The following is an 18,817-nucleotide window of genomic DNA, read 5'->3' as shown; positions in this document are numbered from 1 at the left end:
TTCATTTAAATTTTTGTGTTCGTTTTGGTCTTCCTTAAAACCAGGGCAGCCGAAGACTGATCGGCCGTGAAAAGCTCTCGAGAGCTTCAATAGTGCTCCATTATAATCGATTATTTGAAAAGCAGTGAGGATACTTGAGCGGATTTGTGATTTGAAATCTTGAACGATTGTTGTAGGGTGTGTTTCCAATTAGTGTTTATACAAGGGGTTTATGTTGAAAGTTTCGAGCATTTTCACCTTGAAGTCCTCATTTATACATTGTTAAATGTGAGAATAAAATGTCAATTTTATTTTAAATCGTGGGTAAAGTGTTTTGAAGTGTTTGAATTGATGTATAAATAATCAAGATTGAGACTAACGGTTGTATAAGAGGTGAGTAGTGAGCCTCTTATTTTTAACGAATAGTAAATTAAAAATTAACACAGGTTTTTGAGAAGTTATGTTCCAGCTTATATGTCTGTTACTTTTTATATTAGTGGAATTTGAACATTCCCTGAAGTCCATCGATAAATTTGAATGCCTTTTGGATTCCATTGAAGTTATTTTTTTTAGAAATATTTAGTTTTCAGATACTTTTAATCCTTTAACCATAGTCACTAGGAACCAGATCTGAACTATCAGGTAAATTGGAAGGTAATTTAACCATCGTTGCCATCGACTTGCGAATCACTACATTGTCTAGGTGAAACAGTAGTTTTTTTCGTCATATGATGAATATTTTTCCTTGATTTTTGCATTCAAACGATCGTACAACGCTTTGTAGTGTTCACTGTTGATTGGTGTTCCTTTCTCAAGATAGTCGATGAAGATTATACCATGAGTATCCCAAAATACTTAAGCAATAACCTTACCAGCTCACTGAGCCTTTGGACGCTTCGGATGTGGTTCACCGACTACAGTCTACTCTAAACACACTGCCGTTTGATATCTTTACGGCCTCAGCTATCTCACGCAAGTTCAATTTACGATGTGAGAACATTTTTATGTTTGCTGGAGTCACCAAACCATTTAGACGAGGACGTTTAAATTCAGTAACAAACGGCTCTTTTCTATGGAGCAGATTCTGAATAACGCTTTTGAAGCCATGGCTGAGCTTGTAGAGTTTTTTAACTCTTTCACGACCATAAGAGGTAAATAACGAAATATGTCAGTACAACACAATATTTATCTATTGTGGGTGTAAAGTAAGAGAATATCACCAGAAAAACATAACAGGGTGCATAAATTGCATTAATTTTCAGAATAGTAAAATAAATAGTTAGTTATGGTATTCTACGAAACGATTTCGTGTAGTTGTTTAGCATAAGTGAAAGTTGCACATAACAAATTTATTATGTGTTCTTTTTTCTATGCGTCGTTTTGCACAAACATTCAGTAAAAAAAATGAAGAATCGATTACGATTTTTATAGCAGGGAAATATAAGGGGTTAAAATGAAGCAATGATAAATCAACGTATTAAATTGTTTTAAGCCCCTTGTTTATAAAATGATGAAAGGATGGTAGTTCTCTATTATTTTCAAAGAAAATGGAACAAATCGAATTCTTTACGAGATTGTAGGGGAAAAGAGAGCAAAGCGGGGACAGAGGCAAAGCGAGGTTGATATCTGTAATGGTTTATGGTGCCAGTTGGCGAAAAAAATGGAATTTCGTTTTCAAACACCGTCAATTTTCTTGTACAAGTATTATACAAAGGGTAATTTTTTTAGAGGTATAGGATTCGATGTTAAAAACACTACAGAAAATTTGAGCAAATTAATTAAATCTTTTTGAAATTGATAGAACGATCAATATAATTTAATGTTTGAACATGATTTCATGCAAATGTTGGCCACGGTTCCGCTTTAGATGGCCCATGCGCAAAGTCCAATTTTGGTACACTCTCTCCAACATATCGGCTGGTATTTCACGAATAAATATTGGCTTCCAGTGCATCCTTGTAGACATGAGCCATAACATGGCCCCACAAGAAATAGTCCAAAGGCGTTAAATCACACGATCTAGGCAGCCAATTGACGAGCCCAAATCGTGTGATAAACTGTTCACCGAAGGCGGCTTTCAATGTGGTAATTGTTTTGCGTGCCGTGTAGTATGTGGCCCCGTCTTGTTGAAACCACATGTCAAGTGTGTCCAATTCTTCCAATTCGTCTTGTTACTATTTTTCTCAATTGGTTTGGCCTCAATCCGTGAATCGATCCATTTTTAGACTTCCTAATAATTGGGAAAATGTTGGTCATTCAGGCCATGCTGCATGAACCGTAACAAATAGTAATCGGACGAAGCAATGTCTGGGCAGTACAGCGGGTGGGGAAGGACATCTCATTTGTGTGTTTCTAATGCCGTTTTTCATTGAGAAAACTCGTGGAGTGTTTTGCTCGATTCGTGCAATTTTCGTGCAGTCGGGCAATCAAAACAGGTGCACTGTGTCTCATTGATTTGCACCGTACGATAAAAATGCACTTTCGGGGTAATTCGCAGGCAACTATTTTGCACCCGTTTTCTTTTCCGAGCAGCAAGCGTGCAAACCAAACTTTACAAAACCGTTTCATTGATCGGCTGTCAGGGCAAAACACTGGCACCGAGCGAGTGGAATCAACTAAAAACAACATAAGTGTGGCTTGCATAGTTACTTTGTTTTGTTAATCGGTGGCTGCTTTTATTGCAATGCTCGACTCGAACGCATCAATTGTTATCGGTGAATCTCCTCCGTGATTCTTTCAATATGTTACAGCAGATCTTAATAAACCTCACCCAGCTGGTCCCACCATATACAGAGCAAACAGCATCAGGTCATGAATAATCTGAACGGCCGTCGATGATGAAGCCTGGACGGGTTTTGGATTATCGTTCTGGACCTACTTTTCATTGCCAGTATCAATTCTTTTCCGAAAATCTGTTCTTTTGTGCTCTTGAAGTAGTTGTTCGCATGTAATGAAACGACGTTCGACGTCCCTTGGCTTCAATTTATACGACACCGAATTGTCTACCTTTCGGAGCATTCCAGAATTTCTTCAATCCTTGAAAGTCGAGTCCGCAGAAGATTCGTCAATTATTTTCTCAGAAGTTTGCTAGTGGTTTTTTGATGAAAAATTGTTGGTGCATCAAGTATCTCTTGCGGTGCAAAATGTGCCATTTTTGAACCAGTCCTTAAATGCGATCAATCTGGGTGAAAACACCGTTCTGTTGGCAATCAGTAAATTCTTTTGCGAAAATGCTCTGCCAGTTTAGCAGCACCTTTCGGTCTTTGTTCCATTTCAAAAAAGAAAATAAAAAGCTTGTCAACTACCGTAGGATTGCATTCCTCAGCGCCACTCCAGAGTTTTTTGAAATAATCGTTCTTGAGCAAATTTTCAACCATTGCACAGTGGTCCGGATCCACAATTTAGGGGGACAAATGATCAGTGAAAGATAAGCCATATTTTGAAGCACATGGTATTAGGATGGTTCTTATTATTTGGGTGATCAAAAAATTATTTTCCGTATGTGTTGAGATAGAAGACTGCACCCTTTGACAAAATTGTAGGAAAACTTATATCAAGCAACTTTGCCGCAAACACTATTGTAGTATCTCTAACGGTTTTAGTGTTACAGCAATTAATGTTATGTTAATAGAGCAACTTAGGGTGTTCCTAAAAAATCAGATTTTTTGCTCTAGCATTCTTATTTTTCACTTCTCGTTTTTGGTGTCTTTGAATATCTTTTAGAGTTTGTTAAGGTAGCGCTTCGCCGTGGTCAGGTCGGAGCAAGACAACTCACTGCTTCCTCTTGCTTTGTCGCCGAAATTTCACCCTAAATTGCAAATTTCTAAAAAACTAACCCGATTCACGAAAAATCAAAAACATACGATTGTAGGTAAATGATTTTACTATGCATTTGGCGAAAAATATCAGTTAGAAAGCTTTTCTTTCGCGAGATTTCGTGCGAGTTTTGTTAAAATTTGGTTTTCTTTTTTCCTTTTCTCGCTATAAACAACTCGCATATGTAGGGATGTGCTACGTTTTCAACAAAGCGTCAAAGCTAGTAGCGATGAAAATCATTACTGATTTCTGGTTCTACTGAAACATGAATAGAAATTGTTTTACAAAGTAGTGACACTTACTTACATTTTCTACTCATCTATATTCAACGTTTACGCAGAGAGAACGGACAACGAAAACAAAAGAAATATTGTTAGCGTCTACCGCATGTAGCATTTTGCACAACCCAATGCATGCGTTGACATTGTGTGCGTGCGAAAGAATAGGGAAAAACTCATTTATTTTTATAACTCGCACGAAATCTTTCGATAAAAATGTTTATCAGGTACAATTTATATACGAATCGATAGAAAAATTAATTATCTAGAATCGTATGTTCTTGGAATTTCCGTTTTCTTCCCCGTTTTCTCACAATTTTGGGTAAAGTGCGTGAAACCCCGGGATAGGCAGCGAACTCCCGTGACCACGGCGAAGCGCTACCTTAAAACCAATTTTTTGATGACTAGCGCATTCAGGTAGCGTTTTCTGAACCGAAGTGAGCAAAACTAGTTCAAAAACAGATAATTTTTAAACTGCTATATCTAACATTGGAGCAAATAAAAAAAAAAATCTGTTTCTTTCATTTGATAGAAAATACTTCCCAGAGAACAACAAATCGCATAAGGTAGCACGAATTAGATCGTTTAAAACGCTGTTCATATACACCATCGCATAATCATATAACTGAAGTTCATATTTTTCCCCATATGATGCTATCGCACAAGCTTTATGCGACGATGAGCACACAATCGCACAATTGTTTGAACAACCTCGCCGTATACAGAATTGAACTCGCATTACTTCCATAAATGTTTGGCTGTACATGATATCCAAAATTTGTCTGAATTATATCGCATTGTAAGTAAAACTCCTCGCACAAGATGATAATTCCTAGCATCCAATGCGATTGGCTCACAATTCTGACTTTACTGGCTGAATATAAAAATATTTGGTCGCATTCTAATACGGAGTGTTTTACTGAAAATTCAAGAACACTTGTTTGAAAAATGGTTAGGAACATTTATGTAAACAGACTTGTTCGTGAAACAATACGAACTTCCTCACAATAAGAAATTCTATAAACCTTCTCTTCTACGATATATTGTGAACACATATGTGTGAATGTGAATGATAGTTTACATCATAAAACGTAACGAGTTATTTCGCACTGTAAAATTTTAGTTATGCTTAGATATGCGATGTGACTCAGTCATCTGTAAGATAAAAGAAAAATGTATTCGTCTGAAATCGGGCTTATCAACAGCTATGGTATGGATGAGAGTAGAAAAACTCGGTAAACGATCCACAAGTTTCAGGTTTGAGCCTCGATCCGTAAAAGCTCGTTGTTATTTTTTGCTTATTAGTAGGATGTATGGTTAGAATCGCATAGACACTTGAATAAACTCTCAAAAAAATATACTTACGATCGCATACATCACAAAAGAAAATCACTGAAGCTGATAAACTGAATCACATTAAATGCTTTACTACATCGCATCTAGCTTTTGATTTTTCAAAATTGCATGTACATCGCCTCCACTTTTGCACGCATAGGCCATATTTGCAGTATGCTCTGGGATTCTATTATAATATATAACAGAACGCATAATGCGATTATAGCTTGCGATATAGGTACGAAATGGTTTTCTGGGATTTCTAGCATGTTTATAAAAAAATTGCGGAGGACAAATTTTTTTTAATTTTTTAAATTGTGTTCAAACATTCGGTTTTTTCATTGAAAAATGCTCTTCCATGTAAGACATTTATTAGCTATACATATTAAAATAAGGTATTGCTGTCTTCTAGCGTGTTAAAACTAATTCAGCTGCATAATCGGGAAGATGGAGTACACTTACGTTGGTTGTTACTCTATTCGATAATGCTATTACAGCATCAGACGATAAAAGAAATCATTTGAATACATCCTCTAGATTCACTAAACGATTGAATTTCTGCGGATGGAATGGATGAAAAAACCCAATGTTTGAACACAATTTAAAAAAAAAATATGTCCCCCGCCTCCGTCCTGATCTGTTTTTGAACTAGTTTTGCTCATAACTTCGGTTCAGAAAACGCTACCTGAATGCGCTAGTCACCAAAAGATTGGTTTTAACAAACTCTAAAAGATATTCAAAGACACCAAAAACGAGAAGTGAAAAATAAGAAAGCTAGAGCAAAAAATCTGATTTTTTAGGAACACCCTAAGTTGCTCTATTAAAATAGCTGTAACACTAAAACCGTTGGAGATACCACAATGGTGTCTTCAACAAAGTTGCTTGATATAAATTTTTCTACAATTTTGCCGAAGAATGCAGTCCTCTATCTCAACACACACGGAAAATAATTTTTGGATCACCCTAATAATAAGAACCACCCTAATACCACGTGCTTCAAAATATGGCTTATCTTTCATTGATCATTTGTTCTTAAGACATCATAGCTCTAAAGTATAAGGCTAAGCCACAAATGTTTTTGTCCCCCTAAAATGTGGACCCGGACCACTGTGCATTGTAAGCAGTATAATATACAGAGTCAATATGGATTTATGACAAATCGTTCTACTGCTACAAATCTGCTATCGCTTACGAATTGTGTTACAAATTCTATTTCCATTGGTTATAAAACAGACGTCATTTACACGGATTTCTCGGCAGCCTTCTATAAAATAAATCACGTCATTGATAAAGTAGACAAACACGGTTTTGGCTCGAGCTTACTCCGCTGGATTAAGTCTCACCTAAGTGACCGACGTCTTGCCGTGAGAATCGGTGATTGTGTGTCTGATGAGTTTTGCGCTTCTTCAGGAATTCCACAAGGCAGTCATCTAGGACCACTGATATTCTTGCTGTACTTCAACGATGTGAATTTTGTCCTGGAAGGGCCGCGGCTTTCACTTGCTGATGACCTTAAAATGTATAACATAATCCGGAAAATTAATGATACCGTAAGCAGGCAACGCCAACTGTTAATTTTTGTTGACTGGTGTGAGATCAATCGAATGATTCTAAATCCCCAGAAATGTTCGATCATAATATTCACATGAACAAAACATCTTGTTCGATTTGACTACTGCATTGGTGGTACCTCAATTAAAAGGACAACATGTGTGAAAGATCTTGGCATTTTCCTCGATGAGCAACTGACATTTAAGCAACATGTTAGTTTTATACACACAAAACAAACATCACTTAGTATTCAAATGCAAAAACATATGATTATTTTTCATAATACTTTACACGTCATTATTAGCAATACGTATTTTTTATGTGAATTTCACTTACTTATTATTGGTATATCACATGTGTCTTATTAAAGATTGCTTCTAAAGCTGGACTTTTGACACAGTCTCTTAACCACATTCTTTTTTGCACAAACATGGTTGCCGAAAAAAAGTTGAGAAAATCAACGAAAATAAAATAGTTTTTTTATGGAGCTTAATTAAACGATACAACAACAGTACTGTTAGTGAAAACATTCTACTAACAACTCAAACAGAAATTTAGTGATATGAAATCCATATATTATTTATCTGAGTTTCAATTTTTCCAATGATAATCAAATATTCATCTATTGATTTATTATCAGTATGGCTGGTATTTATGAAATAATAATGATTTTACGTTTCCTTCATATTTGACTTATAATTAAAATGTGAGTTTTTCTTATTTTTATAATAATAAATAATTAAGCTAAATTGATACTTATAATGATTGGGACACTGTACATCCACAATCCACAACAGCTCCCGAGTCATGAAAATTGAGCGATGTTCATTGGAATTGACACAATTATTGACATGACAATTTTTGATATTTTAACTGATAGAATCGATTGCCCTACACTTTCTAGTGAAATTGTCCCACACTTTTCAGCGTTCGATCACGTGCTCTTCGTAATAGTTTGTTCCTTCGCTTGCCATTTCGTAGTGCGACGAAATGCGATCATGGAACTACCGATGCTATTAGGTGTACAACTTTGCTTCCGCTGTTTTTTTTCCAAAATTTAAAACTTTATTGCGAAAAAGTGCTTACAGATGTATTATTTGAAGTATTGTCCGTCGCTAGCGATAACTTTCTCCCATCTTTCCGGAAATTTTCGGATCCCGGCTCGAAAAAAGGAGTCAATCATTTTTCCAACTCATCGAAGGATTGAAAATGTTGATCTGCCAGGCCGTGTGCCATCGAACGGAATAGGTGGAAGTCAGAAGGGGCGACATCTGGGGAATACGGCGGGTGGGGCAAGACTTCTGATTTCAGCGTTTCCAGGTACTTTATGACCACTTTTGCGACGTGAGGCCGAGCATTGTCGTGTTGGAGGATGACTTTGCCATGTCGCTCTTGATACTGTGGCCGCTTTTCTTTTAGCGCGCGACTAAGGCGCATCAGTTGCGTTCGGTAGCGATCTCCTGTGATGGTTTCATCCGGTTTTAAGAGCTCTTAGTAAATTGTTATTCATCTTTGAAGGTTTTTTCTCTTCCACCATCATGTTTGTCTTCAACATCGAAATCATTATTTTTAAAACGTTGAAACCACTCCCTTACTCAGAGGAGCATCACCGTAGGTTTCTGAAAGCATTCGATGCGCTTCAGTTGCATTTTTTCCGAAATATAACAGAAAAGTAAAACTTCCCGCAAATGGCGAGAATTGGGCACATAAACAGATATTTTTGAGCGTGAATAATACGAAAACAAGAACAACTGTCACTGAAACGGCGATGACAATTCGTTAGGCACTGTACACATTCACTTTAAAGGCATTATCATCTATGTATTTTAACCAGACTCAGTCGGTACAGCCACCTATCGAAAAACAGCGGAAGCAAAGTTGTACACCTGATATTACAGTCCTGCAGCGGATCTTCAATAGAGTCTCATCGGGATTTGATTTCCATCTGTCTGTTCATAGCTAGAGTCTACTCACCACACATTTCCACCAAAATACTATGACTTGCGTTTTTGATAAATGGCACATATTGATTCTGAAACTGTATGACAGTAACTTTCCAATGCGTATTTGGAAAGGTTAATCACTTGAACAAAAATCAAGTAGCAATGATTTCAAATTTTATAATTTTCCCACAGGTAATATAAACTTGTCAAGAATCAATTTGTTCTGAGCCTTTTCTAGATACAAGATATAATTCAGAAGTTCCAGGACTTTTTAAACAGCGCGACTCCTAGTGTCGCCATCTGTCTGAATATTTTGTCCGTCAATTGTATATCCTCCAGTATTGTATAAAATTTTCATGACGTATAGTAACAAAGATATCGCGCTAAATACAGCCTGGGCATACCACGTATAGTTTTCAGTCTACAAGACGTCACTAGAAAGCTGTTGACGATTGATGCCTCGAAAGGTTGTGGACCGGACGGACTACCTCCTTCTTTCATCAAAAACTGTGCAGCCTCTCTTGCCTTCCCAGTATCCATAATCTTCAACCGATCTTTCGCCGATTGCGTATTTCCTAGTGCATGGAAAACTGCTGTAATAACTCCGATTCACGAGAGTGGTAGTGTTCACGATGTGAAAAATTATCGTTCAATTTCAATCCTCCGCTGCTTACCGAAAATACTTGAAAGCATGGTTCCTGATGCCATATATGACTCTGTGCATCACATAATCGCCGAAGAACAACACGCTTTTGTAAGAAAACGTTCTACAACAACAAATTTGATGTGCTACGTTTCGAGTTTAATCGAGAAAATGCAGAAACGGTAGCAAGTGGATGCTATCTACGTCGAATTATCAAAAGCATTCGAAAATTCCCTCACCGCCCTGCTGTTTCTAGATTGGCTTACTCAGTGGATTTGTACATACTTGACCGGACGCAGCGCTTTCGTACGTATAGGAAACATCGTCAATCGTCATCGTTTGATATATCTTCGGGTGTACCACAAGGAAACCATCTTGGTCCGTTAATATTCGTTCTATTTATCAACGATCTCTGCAAAGCAATAAAATCTCCAAAATTATTATTCGCAGGCGATTTAAAGATTTTCCGCAGCATTAAATCTACACTGGATTGTTACGCACTGCAATCTGACATTGAAACACTTATCAACTGGTGTAATATCAATGGCATGGAGATCAACATTCGTAAATATAATGCTGTCACATTTTCTCGTTTACGCAACTGTTTTCGACTATAAAATTTCCGCAACAAGTATTGAACGAGTCACTATAATTAAGGATCTTGGAGTTATTTGGATAACAAACTACGCTTCTCGGAACACGTCGCACTAATCACCGCGAAGGTCTTTTCCATCTTGGGTTTCATCCTTCGGAATACACAGTCGTTCGAAGACATCTATTACCTAAAAACTTTGTACTGTTCAGTTGTTCGCCGTATTTTAGAATATGCCGTTCCGGTATGGGCACCGTTCTATAGTGCCATATCAGAAGAATTGAAAGCGAGTAAAGGAGCTTCATACGGTACGCACTACGTCTACTCCCTTGGTCTGACCCCGTTCATCTACCCTCTTACGAGGACCGCTGTCGACTCATCAATTTACTAACACTGGAAAGCAGGAAACAGGTATTGCAGCGGCTCCTGATTTTCGATGTAATAGTTAACAACATTGACTGCGCGGAGCTGTTAGTTAGGTTTTTTGCTCCATTAAGACGGACTCAAAGTTTGCAATTTCTACGGTTGCCTATCCATCGCACTTAATATGGACAAAACAACCCTTTTAATGTATGTTGCCGTTTCTTAACGAAGTTTACGACAAATTTTATTCTAATATGTCCAAAAATATGTTTAGAATAAGAATTAGTAATTAGGTGTCTGTGCGATGTAAATTATCGAAGACTAAGTAATATATATAAATGTGACAGTACATTTGTAGTGTCCGTCGGAAAATGAGTATCGAACAAAGAGCCAACATAAAGTTTTATTTTAAACTTGGTAAAACTTTTATCGAAACTCATCAAATGATGAAACAAGTTTATGGTGATAATTGTCTATCCCTTAGCCGTATTCACGAGTGGTTTAAACGTTTTCAAGAGGGACGGGAGGACTTAAAGGGCGACGAGCTTTCGGACCGCCCAAAAGATCTTGTGAACGAAAAAAAACTGGAAATAGTGCGTGAATTCAATAAAAAAGAGCCACAATCATCGCTTAAATATATGGAATCGAAATTATCAGCATTGTCGATTTAACGTATTTTGACAGAAAATTTGGGTCTCAGAAAGGTTTGTGCTCGATTTGTTCCGCACACTTTGAAACAACACGAAAAAGACCTCAGAATTCAACATACAAGAGACATAATTGAAGAGGCCAAATAGGACCTAATTATTTTTTTTTGAATGCGATTGTGATTGGTGAGGAAATATGGTGCTTTAAGTATGAGCCCGAAACCAAGCGTCAACGTGCAAAGTGGCAGTCTTAATGTTGGCTCTTTGTTCGATGCTCGTTTTCCGACCGATACTACACTGACAATGTACTGTCACATTTAGCACGCGGCTGCTCGGCCATCCATGGAAGTTGGCCATCAATGTCAACTTCCCTCTCTGAGCAGCCTAGATAGCCGTGTAGTGTCGGTAGCGGTTTCCCAACTGCCTAAGAATAACGCTACGGTCCACCTGTACCGGTGGTATAAGTCCACCAAACAGGTAAGCCGTGTGGCATCCGGCGGATATATTTTTTACCAAGAATTGATCCACTGGTTTCCTGTTCCATGTCGTAAAAGGCCACAATAATAGGAACTCCTAAGTCAAGGTGTATTTCCGTGCCGATGGCTGAATGGCTGCAGGAGGTTAAACAATGCAGTCGTGAACGGAATATCTTGGGATTTTCCCTTACTGTGTTAAGCGAAGCTCTGGCACAGTGGACGACTTCTTTCTTCGCAACTCGTTGGATTTAAATGATTAAAACATTTAAAAAAATCCTTACATGATTCGCTATAGGCGATTATAAGCCAATATATTTGGTTTCTTGTAGTTGTTGTACACACCTAGAAAAAATCGTGTAAATTTACGTCTTTCGAGACCGACATATATGAGCGTCAAAAATAACGTAATTTTATAGTAAATATGACATATATTTAATTCATTTTGACATACACTGAGGTCTTTTTTTATGCGGTCTTTTTTTATGCGGTTTTTTTTTACGCGACTTTTTTTATGCGAATTTTCAGAGTTATGCGGTCTGCCCTTCTGCGGTCTTTTTTTATGCGAAGTTTCAGAGTTATGCGGTTTTTTTTATGCGAATTTTCAGAGTTATGCGGTTTTTTTTATGCGAATTTTCAGAGTTATGCGGTTTTTTTTTATGCGGTTTTTTTTTATGCGGTACGTAAATTCGCATAAAAAAAGACTTCAGTGTACTTTTAAGTGCTAAAACATGTAAATTTACACGTTTGCTTGAAAAACGAGCGTATACTTATATAATTCTTGTAAAATTCAGTCGTTTCACGGATTACGTCCTATGAATTGTGTCATATGTAGATTTGCGTTACCTGTAAATTTCATAATTTTTTTGCTGTGTACGATAAGTGCTGGAGGTGGAATGTTCGTTACTCTAATTGATAATGGTTAGAGTGGCACAAATCAATCTTCAGCATAAACGTACAGCAACTATGAATCTATCCAGACTTCTGCAAGAAGGTAAAGCTTCTGTAGCTTTGGTTCAAGAACCATATTTCCAAAAGGGAAACTTCTACGTTGGAAAATTGTTAAACCCAGTCTTTGTTGCCTTCAACAAGAGCGGTATGACTAATCCACGTGAAATGCCTCGAGCATGCATACTTGCAAATAGTGCTCTCGATGTTTCTCTCATATCGGAGCTCACAACTCGGGATATTTGTGCTGTCACAGTTGGTATGACTGTTGATGGCATAGACAGGAAATATGTCTATTGTTCGGCATATTTACAGCATAACCAACCTTCGCCAAGCGATGACTTCAAAAAGGTTGTATCATACTGCTGCAAAAGTGATTTACCGCTTATAATCGGCATTGACATAAATGCTCACCATATCATTTGGGGCAGCACAGATATAAATTCGAGAGGCTCTGATATGATGGAATTTGTGAGCAGTACAAACCTGCACATAGTCAATGCAGGAAACCGTCCAACTTTTGCGAGATCTGGAAGAGAGGAGGTTTTGGACGTAACTCTCTGCTCTGATAGAATTGCGCATGAGTTGGTAAATTGGCTCGTCTCCGATGAGCTCGAACCTTCGTTGTCTGATCATAAGTACATATTCTTTGATCATTCAAACGTTAAATTTGATATTGTCACATATCGTAATCCCAAATCTACAAACTGGGACCTCTATGAAGAGGGCTTGGCGACTAGATTTTACGGGTACCAACCAACAATTGAAACCCCAATTGATTTGGAAAATGTTGTCGACGAGACAAACTCACTCATAGTTGCAGCATATGAAGAGGCTTGTCCACTTCGGATTGTGCGAGCTACTAGAGGAACTCCTTGGTGGAATGCTGAACTTGCTAGACTAAGGAAACTATGCAGAAGAGCTTGGAACCACCGACGCAGAGATGGGTAGGGGGCATTCGTGTCGGCTCGAAGGGCTTACAAAAATGCTCTTCGATCGTCTGAGCGAAGTGGTTGGAAAAGCCTCTGCACAAATGTCTCTAGTCTCAACGAGGCTAGCAGATTAAATAAGTTACTTTCGAAGTCTAAGGACTTTAATGTCAGTTTCTTAAGAACTTCAGATGGTGAACACTTGTCTGATGAAGGTGATGTACTTCACTATCTTTTTAACACTCACTTTCCAGGATGTATGGATCCATCACCAACAGCTCTTCCCGAGACTTTTTCAGGTAGTTACAATTCTTGGGGACTTGCTCGAAGCGTTGTGACGATTGAATCGGTCAAATGGGCAGTTGAGAGTTTTGCTCCGTACAAATCTCCTGGAAAGGATGGAGTTTTCCCAGTGTTACTGCAGAAAGGGTATGAACATTTCAAACATGTTTTGAAGAAAATACTTACTTTTAGTCTTGCGACTGGATATATTCCAAGAGCCTGGCAGGAAATAATTGTAAAATTTATTCCCAAAGGCGGTCGCGACACTTATGAGGAAGCGAAGAGTTTCAGGCCTATCAGTCTTAGCTCATTTCTTCTTAAAGCAGTGGAACGCATAGTCGATCACTATATCAGGAATGTTAGTCTGGGCGTGCAACCGCTACATGGAATGCAACATGCTTACCAGCGTGGAAAGTCCACTACAACCCTGTTACATGAAGGTGCCTTTGATAACGTGTCTTTCAATTCAATTCTGGAAGCAGCCCGTGGTCATGGCATACCTTCAAGTATCACAAATTGGATACACGCAATGCTTAGCAATCGACTTCTTTGTTCATCGCTTCGGCAAGCAGAGATTAGAAAGCTGAGTGTCTGTGGGTGTCCTCAAGGTGGTGTGCTATCCCCACTTTTATGGAATCTAGTCGCTGATGGTTTGTTAAGAAAACTTAATAACCTTGGATTTCCGACTTATGGTTTTGCCGACGATTATCATATATTGATGACCGGTATAAGCATTAACACTCTCTTTGATTTAATGCAGCAAGCCCTGCGATCTGTTGAACAATGGTGTTGTCAGGTTGGATTATCTGTAAATCCGGGCAAAACATCAATGGTGCTTTTCACTCATCGTAGGATAATCACAGGAGCTCGTCCGTTGCAGTTCTTTGGTTCAGAGGTGACTGTGGTCGATCAAGTTAAATACGTCGGGGTTATTCTTGACTCAAAACTGAATTGGTCTGCTCACATTGACTTCAGGATTGAAAGAGCTTGCATGGCTTTCGGCCAATGCAGACGAGCTTTTGGAAAATCATGGGGACTCAAACCCAGATATATTCATTGGATCTACACAACTATTGTTAGACCAATTTTAGCATATGGTTGTCTTGTATGGTGGCAGAAAGGAGAAGTCGCGACAGTTCAGTCAAAGCTAAATCATCTCCAAAGGATGGTCCTAATGGCGATGACAGGAGCATTCACGACAACTCCTACTGCTGCTCTAGAGGCGCTACTGTGCATTAAACCACTACATGTGTTCCTAAAACAAGAAGCATTATCTTGTGCATACCGTCTTAAGGTTACAGGGCTTTGGAACAGTAACCCATTAGATTATGCTACCAGCCACACTCGCTTGTGGTCTCAAATGGTTACGTGGGATGAGTATTTACTCGCTCCTAGTGACCTAACTCTCACATGCAGTTTTCCTTTCAAAACATTCAATGTGAGCTATCCTCTTCGTGATGAATGATTGTCTGGTTGTCTGGAACGACAACTTGATGAACACATAGTTTGTTATATGGACGGTTCTCTGTTTAATGGTCGTGCTGGTGTCTATTGTCGTGAAATGAGGCTGAAGCAGTCTCATTCACTTGGTAGATACTGTACTGTGTTCCAAGCAGAAATCTACGTGATTTTGAGTAGAATACAATCGGCACTTCAGCAGAGGATCTGTGGTAAACGAATTTATTTTTGTTCCGACAGTCAGGCAGCCTTAAAAGCACTCAGTTCGAATGACTCACGGTCTAATCTAGTGATCGCATGTCGAACTCAAATCGAGGACCTCAGCATTTCAAATGCTGTTTACTTCTTATGGGTACCCGGCCATTCTGGTATTACTGGAAATGAATGGGCTGATGAGTTGGCTAGAGCTGGTGCAACGAATGATTTCGTTGGTCCTGAACCAGCTTTACCACTTTCAACTAGTTGGATAAAGCACAAGATTCGTTCTTGGGCTGCATCCAAACATGCCAGCTACTGGTGCAGCTTGCAAACTTGCGCTCAGACAAAAGCATTTCTACCAGATTTAAATCTGAAAATGTCAAAGTGTCTACTGCATTTCTCCAAGCATCATTGCAGTATTCTGGTCAGAGCTCTGACTGGACATTGCAAACTCAATTATCACATGGCTACTATTCAACGTGCTGAGTATTATTCGTGTGATTTGTGTGAATGCGATTACGGTACTTCATATCATCTGATATGTAACTGCCCCGCATTGACGCAGCTTCGTATCCGGGTTTTTGGTTCTCCATACCTGGTTGAGTCTGTGTATGCGGAGCTAAAATTGAAGGATATTCTCTCGTTTCTCACCCAATGTGGTAAGGAGCTATAGTCAGAAGGGTTCATCGTTCTTCATGGAGTGAATGAATCCTTTCTGTATTCACCTTAAATAGGGTTTAGCAGATTGTTTGGCATCCTTTAGGGGGTACCGAATTTACTTCTGCTCGTACATACTGCGAATCGTTCTGCATTCTTCCGGGAGTGCAGAATGGTGTCGCTTTTGTAAGATCTCTAAATCCTCTCGGGGGTTGGAGGTTTTATTAATAGCAGACTGTTCGGGACCTCTTAGAGGTTCAGAATTTACTTCTGCTTCCACCAGATGTGATCCCCAGCAGATTGTTCGGCATCCCTTAGGGGTGCAGAATTTACTTCTGCTTTTATGTGTTTTTGTGTCGTCATTTTTTCCCATCCTCCTAGTCCAACCCTTACCATTTCCTTTCAATCCTTCCCTCTTATATATCGGGAAAATGATGCTAAAAACAAATTGATGGCAAGGCACAAATCTCCAAATATCAAGGGAACGTGCCATTTGAGCCAATTTGTTCTGATTCCTGATTCCTGATGAGCCCGAAACCAAGCGTCAACGTGCAAAGTGGCAGTCTTAATGTTGGCTCTTTGTTCGATGCTCGTTTTCCGACCGATACTACACTGACAATGTACTGTCACATTTAGCTCGATATCTCAGCTTCTTTACGTCCAAATGTCATGAAAATTTTATCCGAAAACACTGGAGGATACACAATTGACGGATAAAAGTCGACGACAGTGATGGCGGAGCCCACTGTCATGTTTAACATGTTGAGTTTATTGACCTCCGAAAATGTGCTATTACCCACTGGTGAGTCGAAAAAAAAACACTTCGGGAATCACTGATTTAGAATTAGAATGATCATAAAAACCGTAATCAGAGGTGGCAAAATGTGGCTGTGCTTGATATTTGTTTTAATAAAGAGAGGGTCATTTCGCCGAAAGTCGTTTCGCCGAATGCCATGTCGCCGAAATTCGTTTCGCCGAATAGGTCATTTCGCCGAATAGGTAACTTCGCCGAAAGGGTCATTTCGCCGAAAGGGACATTTCGCCGAAGGGGTAATTTCGACCCGCCGTCGGAAGCGGCGCCCTCTTGCATACAAACCTGTAACCGCCTCGATTGCCAGGTCTACTCAAAGCTAGGTTTCTTTGCTTTAGTTAGGTCCAAACGAGCGGTAGCGAGGTCGGACAGCACACGAATCAAAACGATGTGGCGAAGCTGCATTAGATATTTTTTCACTTAGTAAATGGAAAATTCCACATACATTTGCTTGGTAGATACACCTATGCAATTGCTTTGATGCTTAGTGGCCAATAGTCAACAAGTTTCATTGGGAACTCCGCTCTGAAGTTTCGTGAATCATTCTTTATTCTAGAGTACACGAATCAATATTTATTCAAAAAGTACAATTGTAGCTCAACAAAACGGGCGTTAACGTATTATCAATTATTTGTGTTTATTTTGAATTTCAATTATAATATTAAGACAATTGCAAGAATCGGCGAAATGACATTCGGCGAAGTGACCCATTCGGCGTTATGTCGCTCGGCGAAATGACCCTTTCGACGAAATGACTCTCGGCAAAACGGCTTTCGGCGAAATGACTCTGATCCGTTTTAATATAGTGATGAATACTGTGGGCAAAAAGTAGTAAGACTTTTGATTTATATTTCGTGCGGAAACCTTCTTCGTCGAAATTTTTTTTAGGTTGGTATGACTGTCAGTGACATCTGCGCCAAGTGTCATGTCAAAATATTCATTAGTGTTGAGTATATGTTTGTCTTTCTGAAATATTAAAAGTGCAATCGCCGATTTTTACAATGAGTGAAATTATTCATCAAAGAAGTTACATTAAATTTTGCGTGCGGAATCAAATTTCTGGTGCCGAAAAGTTCAGAATGTTGCAAAAGACTTCAGTGATAATTGTATGTCCCGAGCGAGTGTTTTTGATTGGTATAAGTTGTGGACGCACCACGTCCAAGGTAATGTTGACAGTTTTCTTTGATTATCAAGGTGTGGTGCTCTCGAAATTCCTTCCGACCGGCCAGGCTGTCAATAAGGAATACTATTTGAGTGTTATGCGTCATTTGTCCAAAGCCATTCGTAAAACGAGGTCGGAATTATGGACCGACAACTCATGGGGTTTGCACTACAATGATGCATCGCTTTGATTCTTCGTTATTTTGTCACCAAAAATTCAATCAATATCGTTCCGCAATCTCCGTTTTCGCCAGATTTAGCTCAGTGTGATTTTTGGCTATTCAGCAAACTCAAACGATCACTCCGGGGAAACCGTTTTGAATCAATTGAAGACATCAAACGTGAATCGCTACGCCCATAAAGGCTATTACGAAAATTGACTTTATCAACTGTTTGTATTGAGTCCTGGGGGGATTACTTTGAGGAGGACGAAATAATTTTGGAAGAATAAATAAAGTATTTTGAAATTATGAACAAATTCTTACTATTTTTTGCCCACAGTAGTATTATTTAAAGCTGTCAGAAATACATCTGGGACATGTTCTTCTCAACGCAATGTTATAAACAGCGATTCTAATCAGATGTTCATTATCTTACACCACCTTTTGTTATTGTTTGCTTGTTACTACGTTACTTATAAACTTGTATGAACTTTGAATCTGTGCTCTATTCGTGTTTCATATTCGTGGTAGTAGTAGTACAAATTTTGGAGCAGTAGAGAAGAAAAATATTGCAGGGTCCTTGATTTCTGAG

At 38.7% G+C, this 18,817-nt stretch overlaps 1 protein-coding gene across 5 annotated transcripts in view; it reads left to right on the top strand.

Annotated features, from left to right (window-relative positions):
• Window positions 1-18,817, top strand: part of LOC131440365 (probable serine/threonine-protein kinase ndrD) — a 491,144-nt gene that overhangs the window by 435,917 nt on the left and 36,410 nt on the right. The gene's annotated exons all lie outside the window — the stretch shown is intronic.

Source organism: Malaya genurostris, chromosome 1, assembly GCF_030247185.1.
Source record: "Malaya genurostris strain Urasoe2022 chromosome 1, Malgen_1.1, whole genome shotgun sequence".
Taxonomy (NCBI): Eukaryota; Metazoa; Arthropoda; class Insecta; order Diptera; family Culicidae; genus Malaya; species Malaya genurostris.
This window is presented reverse-complemented; position numbering and strand designations above follow the sequence as displayed.